This window comes from Macaca mulatta, chromosome 11 (genome assembly GCF_049350105.2).
Source record: "Macaca mulatta isolate MMU2019108-1 chromosome 11, T2T-MMU8v2.0, whole genome shotgun sequence".
Lineage (NCBI taxonomy): Eukaryota > Metazoa > Chordata > Mammalia > Primates > Cercopithecidae > Macaca > Macaca mulatta.
In genome coordinates this window covers 27,774,976-27,793,864 of record NC_133416.1, presented here as the reverse complement: position 1 = coordinate 27,793,864, position 18,889 = coordinate 27,774,976, and the positions used below count along the sequence as shown (strand labels likewise).

The 18,889-nt window shown below is 38.9% G+C and overlaps 1 pseudogene; it reads left to right on the top strand.

The window, feature by feature from the left end:
- The first annotated feature begins 15,872 nt into the window (after positions 1-15,872).
- LOC100423338 (protein FAM133B pseudogene) lies at positions 15,873-18,636 on the top strand (annotated as a pseudogene).
- Positions 18,637-18,889: the final 253 nt, after the last annotated feature.

Genomic DNA, 18,889 nt, shown 5'->3' with positions numbered 1-18,889 from the left:
TGCAGTGGCAGCCAGTGGCAGAGGGCCTGTTAGTTGCCTCTGGGAGCTCCACTGCAGAGAAATGCAGAGCCATGGCCCAATCAGAGTGGCATAGAGACATAGATCCTATCTCTGGCCTTATCGTTCCCTAGCTGTAGGACTTCGGGAAAATCAAAATCACTTAATCTTTCTGGAAAGTTGAAGTAAGTCATGATTCCCACCCAGCTCTCAAATTTAAGTTGTACTGTGAGAGCATCGTAGTAAGACGAAATGTCACTCTTATCAGCCATTACTCTCAACTGATCAAATTCAATTCAGATATTCTTATGCAGAATGAATAATTAAATATTAGTTATTCTGGGCACTTGTAAACTGAATACATCACATTGTGCCTTCCTCCACAGAGAACCTTCCACACTGTACTGAACTATATATGCAAACAGTATTTCTTCATTTTCTAGAACTTCAGATCCTAACTATTTTTCATTTTTTAAGGGTTCAAAGTAGGGAACAGGTTTTAAATGTCAGCTCTTCCTTTAAAAATCAGCAAAGATTTTTCTGAACTCTTCATTTCCGGCATAATATCCTCTTCTGATTTAAAAAACAAAACAAAGCTAGAGTGTTTGTTATGTTTCACTGAATTATTATTCATTTCCCCCACTTTATTCTCTAAAACCATGTGTCATAGCATCCTCAATCCACATTGTATGGGTTGATTTAGACGAGAATTACCATCTAAAGCTCCACTGCCCTCTTCTCACAGGCAACATCCTAACTTACTCATCTCTATACTCCCTGTGCCTAGACCAGTGCCTCGCACACAGGAGGTTATTCCTTGGTTATATTAGTAATACAGCAAAGAGTAATATTAAAAGCTAATGATTAATAATGTTTATTATTAATAAACATTAATCCTGTACAAACTGTACAAATTGTTTTTCATGGAAACCAAATAGTTGAATAGGTAAAGTTCTTTATAAAAGAATTGCAAGTCATAAATGCCTAAAAACAACAAAATTAAAATATCACCATTTTTTAAATTTAACTTTTATTTTAAGTTCAGAGGCATATGTGCAAGTTCGTTATATAGGTAAGCTTTTGTCATGGGGGAGTGTCGTACAGATTATTTCATCACCCAGGTATTAAGCCTAGCACCCATTATTTATTTTTCCTGATCCTCTCCCTCCTCCAATCTCCACCCTCTGATAGGCCCCAGTGTTTGTTGTTCCCTCTACGTGTTCATATGTTCTCATCATTTAGCTCCGGTACAAGTGAGAACTGCAGTATTTGTGTAGTCCAGCCTGCGGTGGACTACAGGAAGAGGGTCTTTTCACGGTACCCTACGATGAAGGGTACTGCCCTACCGTGTTCTCCCCGTGTGCGGAGACGAGAGATCATAAGAAATAAAAACACAAGACAAAGAGATAAAGAGAAAACAGCTGGGCCCAGGGGACCACTACCACAGACACACGGAGACCGGTAGTGGCCCCGAATGACTGGGCGTGCTGATATTTATTGTATATAAGACAATGGGGTAGGGTAAGGAGGGTGAGTCATCCAAGTGATCGATAAGATCAAGCAAGTCATGTGATCATAGGACAAGGGGCCCTTCCCTTATAGGTAGCGGAAGCAGAGAGGGAAGGCAGCATACATCAGCATTTTCTTCTATGCACTTGTGATAAAAATCAAAGACTTTAAGACTTTCACTATTTCTTCTACCACTATCTTCTAAGAACTTCAAAGAGGAACCAGGAGTACAGGAGGAACATGAAAGTGGACAAGGAGCATGACCCCTGAAGCACAGCACCATAGGGAGGGGTTTAAGCCTCTGGATGACTGCAGGCAGGCCTGGATAATATCCAGCCTCCCACAAGAAGCTGGTGGAGCAGAGTGTTCCCTGACTCCTCCAAGGAAAGGAAGACTCCCTTTCACGGTCTGCTAAGTAACGGGTGCCTTCCCAGGCACTGGCGTTACCACTTGACCAAGGAGCCCTCAAGCAGGCCTTATGCGGGCATGACAGAGGGCTCACCTCTTGCCTTCTACGTGACTTCTCACAATGTCCCTTCAGCACCTGACCCTATACCCGCCGGTTATTCCTTGATTATGTTAGTAATACAACAAAGAGTAACGTTAAAAGCTAATGATTAATAATGTTTATACTAATGATTGGTAATGTCCATGATCATCTCTATGTCTAATTTGTATTATAACTATCCTTATTCTAACTATTTTTTTTATTATGCTGAAACAGTTCGTGCCTTCAGTCTCTCGCCTCGGCACCTGGGTGATCCTTCACCCACATATTTGGTTTCCTCTTTCTGCATTAGTTTGCTAAGGATAACAGCCTGCAGCTCTATCCATGCCATTCTTTTTATGGCTGCATAGTATTCTATGCTGTATATGTACCATATTTTCTTTATCCAGTCTACCATTGGTGAGCATTTAGGTTGATTCCATGTTTTACTATTGTGAATAGTGCTGCAATGAACATATGTGAGTTTGTGTCTTTATAATAGAATGATTTATATTCCTTTGGGTATATACCCAGTAACATGATTGCTGAGTTAAATGGTATTTCTGTTTTTAGGTCTTTGTGGAATTGCCACACTGTCTTCCACAATGGTTGAACTAATTTACACCCCACAAGCAGTATATAAGTGTTTCTTTTTCTCTGCAACCTCGCCAGCATCTATTATTTTTTGACTTTTTAATAGTAGCCATTCTGACTGGTGTGAAACGATATGTCATTATGGTTTTGATTTGCATTTCTTTAATGATCAGTCATGTTGAGCTTTTTTCATATGCTGGTTGGCCACATGTATGTCTTCTTTTGAAAAGTGTCTGATTATGTCCTTTTCCCACTTTTTAATGGGGTTGTTTGTTTTTTTCTTGTTAATTTAAGTTCTTTATAGATGCTGGATATATTAGACCTTTTTCAGATGCGTGGTATATTAGTCCGTTTTCATGCTGCTGATAAAGACATACCTGAGACTGGGAAGGAAAAGAGGTTTAATTGGACTTCAAGTTTCACATGGCTGGGGAGGCCTCAGAATCATGATGGGAGGTGAAATGCACTTCTTACATGGCAGCAGCAAGAGAAAAATGAGGAAAACGAGAAAAATGAGGAAAAGGCAAAAACAGAAACTCCTGATAAAACCATTAGATCTCATGAGACTTATTCACTCCGGTGAGAACAGTATGGGGGAAACCACCCCATGATTCAAATTATCTCCCACCAGGTCCCTCACACAATATATAGGAATTGTGGGCATACAATTTAAGATAAGATTTGGGTGGGGACACAGAACCAAACCATATCATTCTGCCCCTAGCCCCTCCAAGTCTTATGTCCTCACATTTCAAAACCAATCATGCCTTCCCAACAGTCCCCCAGAGTCTTAACTCATTTCAACATTAACCCAAAAGTCCACAGTCCAAAGTCTCATCTGAGACAAGGCAAGTCCCTTCCACCTGTGAGACCGTAAAAACAAAAGCAAGCTAGTTACTTTCTAGATACAATGCGGGCACAGGTATTAGGTAAATATAGCCATTCCAAATGGGAGAAATTGGCCAAAACAAAGGGGTTACAGGCCCATGCAAGTCCAAAATCCAGCAGGGCAGAAATCCTTACAGATATGTGGATATAAGCATATGTTTCCTCGCTCTGCCAGCTGAGAGGTCCTTGAAGTAGTGATATCCCAGCAGCAATGAGCATACCTAGAGGAGTCCAGATCATAGTTTCCAGTTTCATTTTCCAATAAAAGGATCCAGAAATGACTGATTCCAGAACTGCATGAGAGGTAATATATAAGATGAGCCTGAATCACAGTTAAGGAAATGTTCAAAAGATAAACAAACAAAAACTCCCAATGATGGCAGTATGTCAAAGGGACACAGAAATCAACTGCAAGTGCTCCCAGTGGCCAAAGAAGTAACAATTTAGGCAACAAAATAAATAAGTATTTATAATCCAATATATGAGATAACTATCCATGAGTACATACTGATATAAATAAATGATTCAATAAATAAGTAGATAAATGCAGGAGAATAGACAAATTTCCTGGCAGAAGAATTCTAAATAATTTATGTTAAGAGTTCACCTTAAAGAAAGTGAGGCTTTATTTCTCACTCTTTTAGTGTGGACTGCACATAATGATTTCCTTCCAAAGAGTACAGTATAGAAATAGCGGGGAAACGACAGCTTTGCAGTGAAGAAACTGACAAGTGATCAAGGTTAACATCAACAGTGACAAGTCATGCTGATAGTATGTACCATTGATATGATGTGAGGGGAATGGCACTTTACCTCTGTAATCTTCCTTTCCAAACCCCCAAACCTCAACCTGAACATGAGAAAAACATCAGAAAAGTTCCAGTTAAGGGATATTTTACAAAAATACCTGACCAGTATTCCTCAAAACTGTCAAGATTATAAAAAACAGGGAAAGTCTGAGAAAACACACATCCATGTTGAGTTTAAGGATAGCTGACAACTAGATAGAATGTGGTATCCTGGATCTGTTCCCAGGACAAAACATGGATATTAGATTTTTTTTAAACTAAGAAAATCTGTATAAATCATACACTCTGATTATAACAATGTATTAACATTAACATTCATCAATTGTGGCACATATACCATACTAATATAAAATGTTAATCACAGGTGAAACTGGCTGTGGGGTATATGGGAACTCTCTATATGCTCTTTGTGATTTTTCTGTAAACCTAAAATGCTTCCAAAATAAAAGGTTTATTAAAAAGAAGCGATGTATAGGCAACAAAAAGTTTTTAGGGAATTGTTCTGAATCCATCTGGGGTGGAAGGGCTAGGGCTGATGGAAAGTGGGAAGAGGTATGGATGAAACAAGATTGACCAGGACTTGATGAATGATTAAATTGAGATTATGGGTATGTGAGAGATGACTATATTTTTCTAAGGTAGAAGTTGTGTTTTTATATTCCCTATAACGAGCACCATTTATCAGCATTTGTTGATCTTACACGGGGGAGATAAATGTAATGAGGCTTCTTAGTCAAGGATAGTCACGCTTTCCTCAGAAAACATCTGGTATTTGGAATCAGGAAGTATATCACCATGTTATGGGACATAGCAATTGCTGGGTACATCTGTGTTCAATACACTGAACTTTACCACTAAGCAGATTATAGCCATGATGACTTCAAACCACACAAAAGACTCCTTCTGCCTCAAAGAAGATCATGGATCTTCATTTACTTTAAAATTTAGTCGAAATGCCGGGCGCAGTGGCTCACGCCTGTAATCCCGGCACTTTGGGAGGCCAAGGCGGGCGGATCACGAAGTCAGGAGATTAAGACCATCCTGGCTAACAGGGTGAAACCCCATCTCTACCAAAAATACAAAAGCAGCCAGGCGTGGTGGCGGGCACCTGTAGTTCCAGCTACTCAGGAGGCTGAGGCAGGAGAATGGCATGAATCCGGGAGGCGGAACTTGCAGTGAGGCGAGATGGTGCCACTTGCACTCCAGCCTGGGCAACAGAGTGAGACTCCATCTTAAAAAAAAAAAAAAAAAAAGTAGAAATTCTAGAGGAGGCCAGCTTAATTGTTAGTTCATAGGAAACTTCACTCCGTGAGTCTCAACCAAATGAACATATTCTAACACATTTCCTGCAAAATACATATTTTACAGGTTTTACTTTAACCTTGAGAGTCAAATCCAGGTAAAAACTTCAGTGCAAGGTAGTGATATCTAATGCATCTACCCTATGGTGAAAATACTTCTGTTTTGATGAATTCTGTATGAACAGTTATAAATTTCTCCATTCCTGAACTTCCTTGCCATTTTGATATGAAAATACTTTTAAAATAGCATTTGTATGTGCAGCAAAATGATTCATTACTGATATGGGTAGAGCAACTCATTTCATAATTTAGGTAAGAGAATATATTTGAAAAAAGGATGAACCTTATTATGCTAACTGTTTATTCTCTCTTACATTTACTGTTATCTTTTTTTTTTAAGTCATGACAACATATATTTATTTTAAATATGCAGTTAAATATGTGTTTCTTCCATAGGGAATGATAAAATTAATAAAATTTAGCACTGAAGTTTTTGTCAAATGCCTTGGTGAATTATTATTAAATAATGCAATGATGACCTTTTAGAATATTATAACCAGTAGTATCTGGGGGACAGAATAATGTAGTGCTGCTTTTTTATAAAATGTACTCCACATAACTCTAGTTCTGTGTACTGTTAATAGGTTTTATTTGCTGAGATTGGGGAAGTCCTGAGGTCAAATAAGTTTGGAAAGCATGCTATTAAAGTTGTTTACCGTAGGACTTTTAACATGCTGATGGTTATTGTGAATCTTAAGGAGGGGAAATAGCCTACAACATTTCTTAGATTGATTTGACCACAAAATACCTCCTATTTTCTGAATCACCTTGTAGCACCACACTTACAATAGAAAGAGTAAAGGGGGCAGGTTGGGGAAAAGAGGTGTGCATACATTTTAGAGGCATAGAGAGTTCAACTTGCACTGAAATTCTCACTCTGTGGCTAACAAGTAGGATGTTGTTAGGCAAGTGGCCCTCTGTAAGATTAATTTTAATCTGTAAGTAAAGATGGTAACATCTAATTTACCTTGTTTTCATAAGGATTACAAATAATTTAGATGAGTTATGTTATAGATTATGATATAAAAGAGTATGGTAGGCCATAGCTCTCACTGTAACAAGTAGTAGGGGTGGTCGGGCGCGGTGGCTCAAGCCTGTAATCCCAGCACTTTGGGAGGCCGAGACGGGCGGATCACGAGGTCAGGAGATCGAGACCATCCTGGCTAACACGGTGAAACCCCGTCTCTACTGAAAATACACAAAAAATGTAGCCGGGCGAGGTGGCGTGCGCCTGTAGTCCCAACTACTCGGGAGGCTGAGGCAGGAGAATGGCGTGAACCCGGGAGGCGGAGCTTGCAGTGAGCCGAGATCCCGCCACCGCACTCCAGCCTGGGCGACAGAGCTAGACTCCGTCTCAAAAAAAAAAAAAAAAGAAAGAAAGAAAGAAAAAAAGAAAAAGTGTAATGGTGTGAAGAAGTCTGAAAGTCTGGAAGAATTAAATTCCAGATAGAGAAGAACTTTTTCCTCTCTGGTGACATTTGCCGAGTGTGGGATGGGTAAATGATTGTGTCATAAGAAGAGGGTTTCTTCTTCCAAGAGAAAGGAAAATCCAGCAGTTTCTAATAGCGTGAGCGATACATTGGAATCCAGAGGATCTCCCAAAAGCATGTCCAGTCCTCCGCACCAATCAGCCTTTACCCAGAAGACTTTTGATGAATGCTGGGCTGTAGGTAAAGTTGGTGTACTCTTGGAAAAGGAGAATCTCCATAGTCTCATAAGAATTATATCCCAAAGTCAAATGGAGCGAACAGCTGTAATAAAAAGCAAACATATTTTATTATCAATATATTGGAAAACAGATGAGAACTGAAACCACCTAAAACTGTAACCCATCCTCATCCCAACTCAATTTCTGATGAGACTTAAGCAATTGGCCTTCAAATATACTGCCTGGTAGAGGCAAAAGTGTGCCCCACCTAGAGGGAAATACATGTATTTCAGTATCTACACATCTTTTTACGTAATGCCCAGCATAAAGTTAAAAAGTAAAAAATAATTTATGCAAAGAAGACAGTAAATGTGACTTGTAATCAAGAAAATAATAGAAGCAGACCTATAGATGACCTAGAGGTTGGAATTCACAGACATACTAAGATTACTATCATAAATATGGTAAGTAAAATAGAGGAAAAGATGAACAAAATGGATAAAACTATGAAGAATTTAAGCAGATAAGTGGAATTTCCTAAAAGAAGCAAATTAACTTTCTAAAACTCTACAGTATATGAAATTAAGATGTCATGGAATGAGTCAGTGAATTTAAAGACAGCTCAAAATAAATGATTTAAACTGAAGCACATAGAGAATTTTTTTAAAAAAGAAGAGAACAAGACATGGGAGACACTGTCAAATGATCTAATATTAATATATGTGTAATTCGAGTTCTAGAAAAAGAGAAGAAAAATAATGAGAAAGAAAGTCCTGGCAGAGCAATCAGGCAAAATAATAATAACAATAATAAAGGGCATTCAAATTGGAAAAGAGGAAGTCAAACTATCTCTGTTTGCCAACAATATGGCCTTATATGTAAAAATCCCTAATGACTCCTTCAAAAGATTCTGAGATTTGATAAATGAATTCAGTAAAGTCTCAGGTTACAAAATCAATGAACAAAAATCAGTATCACTGCTATACACCAGCGATGATCAAGCTGAGAATCAAATTAAGAACTCAATCCCTTTGACAACAACTACAGAAAAAAGAAAATCAAGAGTATATTAGATTGGTCCGAAAGTAATTGCGGTTTTTGCTATTGAACACAATGGTAATACTTAACCTAAGGAGGTGAAAGATCTCTACAAAGAGAACTATAAAACACTGCTGAAAGAAATCACAGATGACACAAACAAATGAAAATATATTCCATGTTCACGGATTAGAATAATCAATACCGTGAAAATGACCATACTGTCCAAAGCAATCTACAGACTCAATGCAATTTTTTGTCAAAATACCAATGTCGTTCTTCACAGAATTAGAAAAAGACAACCCTAAAATTCAGATGGAACCCAAGAAAGAGCCCAAATAGCCAAAGCAATGCTAAGAAAAAGGAACAAACCTGGAGGCATCACATTATCCGACTTTGAATATTACTGCAAGGTATAGGAACCTAAACAGCATGATACTGGTATAAAAGTAGACACATAGACTAATGATACAGAATAGAGAACCCAGAAATAAAGCCAAATACTTACAACCAACTGACCTTCAATAAAACAAACAAAAACATAAATAGGGGAAAGGACACCCTATTCAATAAATGGTGCTGGGAAAATTGGACAGCCACATGTAGAAGAATGAAACTGGATTCCTGTTTTACCATATACAGAAATTAACCTAAGATGTATTAAATATTTCAATCTAAGAACTTAAACCATAAAAATTCTGGAAGAAAATCTAGGAAAAACTGTTCTGGACATTGATGTACACAAATAATTTATGACAAAGAACCCAAAAGCAAATGCAACAAAAACAAAAATAAATAAATGGGACCTAATTAAACTAAAAAGCTTCTGCACTCCAAAAGAAATAATCATCAGAGTAAACAGATAACGTATAGAATGGGAGAAAATATTTGTAAACCATGCATCCAACAAGGAACTAATATCCAGAATCTACAAGGAACTCAAACAAATCAGCAAGAAAAAAACAAATCATCCCATTTTGAAAGTGGGCAAATGACATGAATAAACATTTCTCAAGAAAAGATATACAAAAGGCCAAAAAAAGAAAAAAAGAAAAAAACCCAACATCATAAGTCACCAGAAAGATGCAAATTAAAACCACAAGGAGATACCACCTTACCCCAGCCAGGGCAGCCATTATTAAAAAGTCAAAAACAATATATGTTGGCATAGATGTGGTGAAAAGTGAGCACTTATATGTTGCTGGTGGAAATGTAAATGAGTACAGCCTCTTTGGAAAACAGTATGGAGATTTCTGAAAGAACTAAAAGTAGATCTACCACAACTGTATATCTACCCAAAGGAAAAAATATCACTGTATCAAAAAGACATCTGCACATGTATGTTTATCACAGCACAATTCACAGTTGCAAAGATATGGAACCAACCGAAGTGCCCATCAACCAATGAATGGATAAAGAAAATAAGATATATATACCATGGAATACTACTCAGCCATATGAAAGAATAAAATAATGTTTTTTGCAGAAACTTGTATGGAAATGGAGGCCATTATCCTAAGGGAAGCAACTCAGAAATGGAAAAGCACATACCGCATGTTCTCACATATAAGTGGGAGCTAAGCTATGGGTACACAACGGCATGCAAAGTGATATAATGGACACTGGAGACTCAGAAGGGGGAAGGATGGGAGGGGGGTGATGGATGAAAAACTACTTATTGGGATACAATGTACCCTACCTCAGGTGATGAGTACACTAAAATCCCAGGCTTCATCACTATATAATTCATTCATGTAGCCAAAAACACTTGTACCCCCAAAGCTACTAAAATTAAAAAAATTAAAAATAATAAAAAATAACATTCATCTTCCTTTAGTAGGGCATTGTTTCAATAAATCTTTTTTGATAATAAAAAAGGAAAAGGCAGTATTTGAAAAGACAATGTCTGTGAATTTTCCAAAACTGATGAAAGACGTCACTCACATATTTAAGAAGCTCAGTGAACCCCAAATAGGACAATACAAGGAAAAATTCCTAAGAACATCATAGTTATCTACTTCAAACTAAAAATAAAATAAAATCTTTAAAGTGATGGGGAAAAAAAGATATACTCAAAGAAATGATTCTAAGAATGGTGGCAGTCAAAAGATAATTAAATGACATATTTAAAGTGCTGAAAATAATATAAAAGAAAACTGCCAACCTAGGACTTTTGAGCTAATGAATTTTTTTTTCAGCAACAGTGAAATAAAGACATTTTCAAACAAACTGAAATTGAAGAAATTTATCACCAGTAGATATGCTCTATAAAAATTCTAAAAGAAGTTTCCTGGGCTAAAGGGAAATGTGGAACTTTTTAAAAAGAATGAAAAGCTCCAGGAACAATAAATACATGGGCAAATCTAAAACACTAATTCTTTTTAAACATTCCTTTTAAAACTAAAGTAATAGAAAATTTTGATTGATCCCAAAGACAGCAGGAAAGAAGAAATAAAAATAGAAATAGATCAAAAACAGTTTAATAAGTTTGTAGATTTATACCCAACCATATCAGCAATTGCTTTAAATGTAAACATACTAAATGCTTCAATTAGAAAGTCAGATATTATAAGACTGGACTTTTTAAAAAAGACCCAATATAGATGGTCCCTCACTTACATTCCTTTGACTTACAATTTTTTGACTTTACAATGGTACAAAAGCAACATGCATTCATTCCTTAGACTTACAATGGGCTTCCTTTCAGATAAACCCACTGTAAACTGACAATATTGTAAATCAAATATGTACTTTCAACTTTTGATATTTTTAACTTATGATGTGTTTATCATGGTGTAACCCCATCAAGGAGATTTGTAAGTGCTATTTATAAGAGACCAATCTTTAAATATAAGGTCACCGAAATGTTGAAAGTAAAAGGATGGAATAAGTTCTAGAGATCTATTGTAACAGCATGGTGACTATAGTCAATAATAATATATTCTGTATTTGAACATTGTCAAGAGAGTAGGTCTTAAACATTCTCATACATACACAAAATTATAATTATGTGAGCTGATGGGTATGTTAAGTAGCTTGGTTGTGATAATCATTTCACAATTTATACATATGTCAAGACATCATGTTGAACCCATAAACACATACAATTTTTATTTATAATGTACATCAATAAAACTGATATAAAATAAAATAAAGTAAAAGTATGGGTAAAATTGTAACATGCACACACTAACTCTAGGAGTGTGGTGCATTAATATCCAGGGAGACGATGAGTCTCTGAAGTAATAGAGGCCAGTGGCTCTACTTAACCCCCAGAAGCCAAGAGACCACAATTAATATAAGAACTAACAAGACCATGGGAGCAGTCAAGGAGACTTTATGCTCAAGGAGTTGTGAAGATGCTTAATAGTACACACTGTCTCTCAGGGAAAACAGATGGGCAGTCAGCAAGGATGTTGCTCAAGATAAATAATTTTTTAAAAAAAACAATAATGAAGGAGCAGGAGTATGAGGGCAATCATCCCAATATAAATCACAATTGTTTGCTCAGTTCCCAGAGCTGAGTCAAACTTGCATATTTAGACCCATTGATTAAAGATGTATCCAGGTTCCTAGGAGAAAGGATCCTACAACACCATGAAAGATATATGCCATATGCTTCCTCTGGCCTTTCTTCAAAGGGATATACAACCACTTACTCAATGGACTGTACAATGGGGAAAGGACTATTAGACACAGGACCTGAGATGATGATGTTAATACATGGAGATGTCATCACAGCTCTTCCCTGTTAGAATGAGGGCCTACAGGGAACAGGTAGCAAATGGAGTCCTATCTAAAATCAGATTCTCAATGGAGCCACTGAGTCTGCCCACTCACACAGTGGTCATTTCCCCAGTCTACAAGTGTATAATTGGAAACAATAGATTTCACAGTTAGAAAAAGCCTTATATTGAAGAGTCGTTGCTCTGTGGAGCAAGAGCAATCACAGTGGGGTAGTTGATATGGAAACCTCTGAAAATTCCCTCTATACCCCTGGCCAAGACAGTGAATCAAAAATAATATTGTGTCCTAGGAGCAATGACAGAGATTAGGATACTATTAAAGACCTAATGAATGCAAGGATAATGACCCCTCTTATATCTCCACGTAAGCAAGCAATCTTACTCCTTCAGAAGCCAGATAGATCCTTGAGACTGACTATAGACTACTGTAGATTTAGCCAAGAAGTACTTGAATCATAGCTGTGGTGCTGGAAGATGTATCATTACTAGATTAATTAAACCTCAGGTACATGGTATGTGCTCATTGACTTGGCACATGCACTGTTTTTCATCTCTAATAGAAAACAAGATGAGAAATCTTTCACATTCACATGGGAGAGACAGTAATATTCTCCTATATGTTTGCCTTTGTGTTACGCGAATTCTCCTGCCCTTGTTCACAATACGGTAGTCCCACCTTATCTGCGGTTTTACTTTCCACAATTTCGGTTATCCATGATCAACCATGCTATGAATGTATTACATGGAAAATTCAGGAAATAAACAATCCAAGCTGAGAGCTGTGACTGCCGACAGGGTTTCCAGATGGCTCACTCTTTGGGTTGGGGGACTGGGTCTGGGATGGATACTTTCCTCATCAGCAAGATACAGGAAGAGTGCCCAGACAGGATCAAGAGCACGTTTAGTGTGGTGCCCTCACCCAACGTTTTAAACTGCATGCCATTCTGAGCAGCGGAATGAAATCTCAAGCTGTTCTGCTCTAGCCCACCCTGGACATGACTCCTCCCTTTGTCCAGCATCTCTCTGCTGTGTACACTACCCACCCATTAGTCACTTAGCAACCATCTCTGTTATCAGACCGACTATTACAGTATCACAGTGCTTCCTCAAATAACCCTTATTTCACTTAATAATGGCCTCATAATGCAAGAGTAGTGATGCTGGCAATTCGATATGCCAAAGAAAAGCTGTAAATTACTTCCTTTAAGTTGAAACTAAAAGTTCTCATATGCTGTGGTTGTTAAGATCTATGGTTAGAGACCGGGTGCGGTGGCTCACGCCTGTAATCCCAGCACTTTGGGAGGCCGAGGCGGGCGGATAACAAGGTCAGGAGATCGAGACCATCCTGGATAACACGGTGAAACCCCATCTCTACTAAAAATACAAAAAATTAGCTGGGCATGGTGGTGGGCGCCCATAGTCCCAGCTACTCTGGAGGCTGAGGCAGGAGAATCGCGAGAACCCGGGAGGCAGAGCTTGCAGTGAGCCGAGATAGCGCCACCGCACTCCAGCCTGGGTGACAGAGCAAGACTCCGTCTCAAAAAAAAAAAAAAAAAAAAAAGATCTATGGTTAGAATGAATCTTCTATCTGTTAAATTGAGAAGCAAAAAGAAACTCATGCATAGTATGTATGCGGTTCAGTACAATCCACAGTTTCAGGTACACACTGAGAATCTTGGAACATATTTCCCATGGATAATAAGGGACTACTATATGGTCCAAAAAGGTCTGGACCACCTGGGCATCCCATAGAATATCACACTCATCCACTACATCATGACATCGTATGCTTTGGACAGGTCAAGCAGGAGGTAGCTAGTATACTGGTGGCCTTGGTAAGACATTCTGTGTTGTTTTTACTTATAACATTTATGATATCAGTGTGTAGGGTCTTTCCCTTAACCAAAAAATTCTGCCACTCTCCAATCCTCTGACACCAATTGAGTGTCCTATGATTCAATTCAATTCTGGCACTAAGTATCTGGGATTAGAGTTGGGCTCCACAGATTTAAGGACTCAGTCCCACAAGGCTGCTCTTACTTTAGACTCCAGTTGTAAGTATTGGGTCTCCAGTGAACACATACTTCTGTCTGACGTGGCTACAAAATGGGGCTCCCACAATCCCCACCTCAGGTTTGATAATTTGCTACAAGGCCTCAGAGAACTTAGGAAACCAGTTTACTTACTGCTTTACTATTAAGGATACAATTTAGCAACAGCCAAATGGAAGAGATGTAAAGGGCAAGGTATGAGAGAAGGAATGTAGAGCTTCCATGCCCTCTCTGGGAGGACCACTATCCCAGCACCTCGATGTGTTCATCAACCCGGAAGCTCTCTGAATCCCATCATTTAGGGGTTATTATGGAGGTTCAATTATGTAGGCATGATTGATTAAACCATTGGTCATTGGTGATTAAACTCCATCTCTAGTGTCTTTCTCCTCCCTGGAAGTTCAGAGGTGAAGCTGAAAATTTCAACCTACTAACTACAATGGTTGACTCCTCTGGCAACTAGCTCCCCTCCTGAAGCTATTCAGGAGCCTACCAAGAGTCACTTTGCTAGCATAAACTCAGGTATGTTTGAAAGATATTTGTTACAAATACCAAAAGATGATTCTATTATCCCTATCACTCAGGAAATTCCAAGAATTTTAGAAGATCTGTCAGAAACCAGGGACAAGGGTCAAATCTATATATTTTATTATCACCAACATGTCTTCCAAGAGATGGGAGATAAAACCTGTGAAGATTCATGACTAGCTACTTCAGTGAAGTTTTGGGGAGTCCAGTAGGTGAGTGGTGTGTAGGGTTAGCTCTTCCAAACTAAAGACAAATTGCTGTATCTTGCATCTCCATCTCCTACCACAAAGAAGGAAAGGACACCACTTGTCAGCTTCCTTAAGCTCTGGTGGTAATACATTTCATGCGTGGTAATATTTCTACAGCCCACATATCAGGTGACATGGGAAGCTTCCAGCTTTGAGTGAGGCCTTGAGCAGAAAAAGGTATCAAAGCAGGACCAGGCCACTGTGCAATCAGCCCTGTCACTTGGTCTATATAATTCAACAGACCCCATGCTAAGAGGTGTCATGTGGTGGGAAAACATGTAGTAAAGAGTGTTTGGCAAGCTCAAGTGAAAGAATCACAACTCAGATCCCTGAGATTGTGGAGTAAAACCATGCCATCAACAGCAAAGTATGTGCCCTTAAAAACAGCTCTTATTTTTGGTGTGTTTGGGTCCAGAAGTGATGGAACAATTGACCATGAGAGACCAAGTGACCATCTGGAAATGCTTATGCACTGAATTCTGTAGGATCCACTAAACCATAAAACCACATGATGCTTACTCATGCCTTCCAGTCCTGCTTGTAGCAGTCCATTGTAAGGGAGTGCTGATATATGTGGGATTAAACCTGAACAGGGCTGGAAGGCATGAGTAAGTTTCATGACTAGGGAACCAAGACCCCATATCACCAAGCACAGCTGTACCAATCAGTGCCCCCAACCCTTGCACTTATGAACATATTTGGGCAGGAATGAGGGAGTGTGGGCCAGAGGGGTCCTGTATGACCAGATGAAAGAAAGAAAGAAGCCAAAGCTTGGTTTATGGATGGATTGGCTCAGTATGTGGATGAATACCAAAAAATAGAAAGTGGCTTCATTACAACCACATTCAGGGAAAGAGAGTAAAGAAGAAATCTTCCCACTAGTAGACCTATGAGCAGTATAACTGGTCATCCACTTTGGATCGAAGGAGAAATGACCCAAGGCAAAAATATATATAAATTCCGAGGAAATGGCCAATGGCCTAGTTGTGCAGGCAGGGAACTGGAAAGAAAAGGACTGGAAGATCAGAGACAAGGAGTCTAAGGAAAAGGCATGTAGGTAGACAAATGAGTAAACGTATAAAGTGTCAAGACTTGTGTCTTACATGTGGATACCCACAGAAAGTATCTACCATGGAAAAAGCCCTGAACAACCAAGTAAAATGAAATGACTCAGCCTTTTGACATTAGCTAGTCTCTGTTATTGGTTACCCGGAGCAGGCACGATGGACATATGAACAGGGTGGACATGGTGGCAGAAATGGAGGCTATGTGTGAGCCTGACAGCATGAACCTCACTTACCAATGCCTGTCTACCTACTATTACCTCTGAACATCCAACAGAGATAAACATTGAATCTTCAATATGGCATATTCCTTGAGGGAATCAACCAGCCACTTAGTAGCAAGTTGACCACATGGAACCCCTCCATCCTGGAAAGACCAGACAGCCATTCATCCTCACAGGGACAGGTACCTGTCCTAGGCACGTGTTTTCCTTTCCTGCCTGCCCTTAGCGGGCAACTTTACCAAGGGCTTATGAAGTACCTCATCCACAGACCTGGAAACCCACACAACAAAGCATCCAACCAGGAGACCTTCTTCACCGTGAAGGCAGTGTGAAAGTGGGCCCGTGACCCTGGGAAAGACAGATCACATACTGCACCATCCCGAGGTGGCCAGCTTCATAGAATGCTGGAACAGCCTACTCCAGCTAGGTAACAAAAGTTCTTTGTCATTTTTATCATTCAAATGCCATATTTCACCATGGGGATGCAAGAAGTGGAAAATCCTGATGTGCAGAGAGAAGTGAATGAAGTAATTACATAGAGGGAAGCAGAAGCAACAGACTGAGAGAGACTGAGTACCCACAGATCTCAGATGTCCAGGTAGCCACAGCCCACGAGACACCTCCGTTTTCTTTTTCTTTCTTTTTTTTCTTTCTTTAAGTTCTGGGATACATGTGCAGAACGTGCAGGTTTGTTACGTAGGCATAATGTGCCATGGTGGTTTGCTGTACCCATCAACCTGTCATCTAGGTTTTAAGCCCCACATGCATTAGGTAGTTGTCCTAATGCTCTCCCTCCCCTTGCCCCCCACCCCCCAAAAGGCCCCAGACACCTCTGTTTTCTAACAATTAATCTACCCCTCTCTTTCATAAGCAAGCTTGATTTGGTTCCTATTATCTGCAACTAAAAGATCTTATCTAATACAATCAATTTCAAAGAGGCAAACTTCTGCCTTCACCTGGTGAACTTTCCAATAAATAATACAGTTGTCCCAAAATGGAAAATGCTTCTCTTATCATTTTGAAGTTTAGACAGCCCTTCATCACTGTGTAGAAGAAAATCTGTCTATTATAAATAGTTGAACTACATAAACTGAAGGTCTCTTGCCAGTTTGAGATCCTCTGACAAATATCAGGAAAGGCATGATATGGAAAATAGAATAGTTTCACTCTTCTGGGAAATAAAAAATAATGAGTCTCCAAGTGCTCGATAACATTCCAAGAGAAGATGTGTGCGAATGTATTACATTGCAGGGGGAAAACTGACAGATTCTAGATTTAGCATTTTTTTAGAAAACTGGAACCAAAGTTTACAATGTTTTCTCTTTTATTAAATTAACACACACAAAAAGCCTAGAAGCTCAGTATTTGGGATGCATAAAATGTAAAAATAAAATAATAAATGAAGTGGCTTTTAAATGTATGTTTTTATTTACTGGCTGAAATGAAAATTGAAAAAGATCGCACAAAATTGTTTAGCAAAATGCTCTAGTATGCTTTCTCTTGATATCACTGCCAACAATGCCCTCTAGTGGCAAACCAAGTAGGCACTGAATAATGTAGGAAAAAATGAAACAAGCCTGCTAACCACATTGGTAACATTCTCATGTAAATATGAACTTTTAGTGCAGAAGGACCTGCGGCAGGCCCACTTCAGCTGCCTCCCCAGCCAGGTTTCCCTTGGTGGGTGACTGTGTCCCTTGATGAGTGACTGTACGCTCACTCAGGCACCAAGGGGAAGCAGGACCATCGGGTAGCCTACGTGAATCCAACAGCAATGGCCAGATCAAGGGGTCCAATCCAGTCTTAAGGGCCAGCAATCCAGGATTATCTCAGTCATCCAAGGCCTATCTGGGAAGAAGTGCAAGAGCAACTAGAAAAGAAAAAGGCGTCAAGGCTTTGGGTGAATTTGAAGAAAAAACTAGAAAAACACAGGAAGAAATTAAGTGGAAGTGAGAGCTTATCCAAAAAAAAGAGAAAGAAAAGAAAAAGAAGAAGAAATCTGGTAGGTATTCATCGTCTTCATCATGCTCTGATTCTTCCAGCAGTTCTTCTGATTCTGAGGATGAGGATAAGAAACAAGGAAAAGGGAGAAAGAAAAAGAACCATTCACATAAATCTTCTGAAAGCTCCATGTCAGAAACTGAATCAGACAGTAAGGATAGAAAGACAATAAGGATAAAAGACTTCTTTTTAAAGAAAAAGAAGGACCCAACTGAGAAAGAAAAAGGCTATGAAAGGACTCAGCAAAAAGAAACCCATATTCTGAAGATAAATCTTTATCACATGAGTCCTTGTCAGGATCAGAGTATATTGAGGAGATACGAGCAAAAAAGAAGAAAAGCAGTGAAGAATAAGAAAAAACAACACAAACAAGGAAAAAGGAGCATAAGAAGCACAGTAAGAAGAGAAAGACGGCTGCTAGTTCAAGTCCTGACTCATCATAACATTAAGAAAATCCAGGATTCCCTTATAGAGAAAGTACAACATCTAAGGAAATTTCAACTGTGAAAATTACAACATATTTACTATAATGCATGAATTTTCTTGTTTTTAGAATTATCCTTTGACTGGCCGGGGGCGCAGTGGCTCATGCCTGTAATCCCAGCACTTTGGGAGGCCAAGGCAGGTGGATCACCTGAGGTCAGAAGTTTGAGACCAGCCTGGCTAACATGGTGAAACCCCGTCGCCACTAAAAAT